This window comes from Kryptolebias marmoratus, linkage group LG19 (assembly GCF_001649575.2).
Source record: "Kryptolebias marmoratus isolate JLee-2015 linkage group LG19, ASM164957v2, whole genome shotgun sequence".
NCBI lineage: Eukaryota > Metazoa > Chordata > Actinopteri > Cyprinodontiformes > Rivulidae > Kryptolebias > Kryptolebias marmoratus.
Window position 1 is genome coordinate 22,735,529 of NC_051448.1, and position 2,509 is coordinate 22,738,037.

Below are 2,509 nucleotides of genomic sequence, written 5' to 3' on the forward strand. Positions count from 1 at the left end.
GGGGGGAATTGGAAAAAGAGAAGAAGTATGAAATAAGTGCTTAAGAGAAAATAAATCATCTTCTATTTCTAAATGGGTCTATATAACACTAAGATTTTGGTTTAAAAAAAAAAGACACTTGAATTTTATAGATCGTCGATATAAAGGCACTAAAGTAAGGCAACAATTCAAAAGTTTCAAAACAAAAAGGTAACTACTCCACAGTTAAGGTATCTTAATGTCATTAAGTAAACTTGATTCCTCATTGATCAAAGTTTTGGAGGATGAACTGAGTCAATAAAACCCTGAACAGTGGAAAGCTGTGCTTACATCATGAGGGTGGTTGGCTTTAGGTTCGGGTTTTGTAACACTTCATCTGTTGTGTTTAAGGCCCAGGGCTCTGATGAGAGCCAACACGTTGTAGGAACATCGTTTTAATCTGAAACCAACTGACCTTATAGGCAGTATCTCACTGGGCTGCGGTCATTGGTGACTCAAAACTGTGAGAAAATACACAAGCTTTCTGTCGGAGTCTCACTGAACGCTGAGTGTTTGGGACCAAATGACAGGTGAGCTGTTTCTGAGAAAAATGTTTGAAAAATCAGCCTGTTTTCATGTGCAGGAATTGGGAAAATGTATTCTAGGCTGTGCACGTTGACTCAACTCCCCACTCAGATATCTCTACAGATACTGAGCGAAGATTTGGTGTGGTAGTAGCTGAGCATCATCTCCAACAGTCTCAGCTACACATTAGGCAAGATCTTTGAACTTTAGTATTAACTGTTGGCATCGACCTTGTCTGACTTTAGGCTAAATATCTCATAAACCTGTGGATGAATTTTAATGAAAGTCTCAGAAACTAATTATTGAATGTACATCTATAACTCCTTATCTAAGTCAAACCAATTCAAGATGGTCGCCACAGCTAGGTGACATTAGCTATCACAAACATGTCTACAACTCAGTCAAATTTACAAATACGGATCTATTTTTCTTTGGTAGTAGCTGACAGTCATTCTCCACATATACTCTGAGCACTAACATGTGACTGTGCAAAACGTCGTTTACAAGGACCTGGATGTTTTCTGTCACAGGGAGAGCTCCTGTATACGGGATATAATACAGCTGTGGTGATCTTGAGATGACAGCAATGACTACGGTAACTATTTTGAGAGGATTGTGAGCCTCTGCAAATCACACAAGGAAATTGAGAATCCCTGCAAATGTTTTGAAGACTCCCTTGTGAATGCCGTTTGATAGCCTGTGGCCAGTAGCTACAGCCCAGTGAGATACTGGCTTTAGAAGCTCAAACAAACTCTATAGAGGCTCACGGTTGGATGGGAGCTTTAAAACCAATCAGCTTCCCCGGCAGGGGTTTGACTTTGATCCTGAATCTGCTCATTTGCACTGAGGTGTAGCCGTTTCCCAAAACATCAACCCTACATTCCAGTTGTCAGATAGGATGGTGGTTTGTCTTTTTTGCTTTTGCACCAAACTCCTCCACCCCCACTCCGAGACAGTCCCAAACAAAAACAACAACCAAAAGAGAGAGAGAGAGAGAGAGAGAGAAAAAAAACACTCCTCCATCATTTTTTACTCTTTACATCAACAGATCGTACACAGGAAACTCAGCAAATACACAAGCGATGAACGGACCGGGCAGACGTAGCTTCATGGTGACTGAGAGGGTTTTACCTGCTCTGCTCCTCTCCTTCTGCAAAGCTTCAACTCTCACAGATGTCAAGTACAAAGCTTGAAAAGAGGAGCACGGTGCTTATTTGTTTGAAGGAAGAGGAAAAATAGTTGATAAAGTCTATAAAGCTATACTTACAGGAAATACAAGTGATTCATAGAATGAGGAAGACAATTTTTAAAGCACTTTCTAAAATTATGTACAGCAAAAAGCTCCAGGGAGCTTCTGCCTCCATATACTGTACACAAAGCATGCAACTTGATTTTCTTTTTTTCTTTAAGTCATCACAGAGAGTAGACAGAAAGGGGGCGCTGAAAGGTCAGCAAAAGGCACAAATCAATGGCAGCAACGCTGGCTGTTCGCCTTTTAGCATCCTTTAAAAACTGCAAACAAACGTTCAAGTCTGCGAGTAGTCTTAGTTTCCCCTTCAGTGGCTGAACACAGTTTTCATCCCCAGACCGGAAGAAGAAAAAACTAAAATGATCAATCAGCTAAAGGCACACTGGCACCTGTGTTGTGTGTGACCACGTGCCGTCACACTTGCAGGGCCACACTGGTAATACTGTAAGTGGAAGCAGCGAGGTATCATCCCCGGGGGGTTAAAGTGTCACCCGATGAGCAGAAAAGGGGAACCTGATCTGAGTCTCTAAGGTGAGGTATCATACGACTTCTGGGGACAAACTGAAGCTGTAAACACCATCCAGTCAAGCCTTCAGTGGACAGCATTCTGCGAACCTTAGAGAGGAGAAAACACCAAGACAATGGAGAAAAACAGGACACGTGATGTACGCCGACTACCCCCCCGATCACTTCTCATACACCTCAAGACANGGGGGG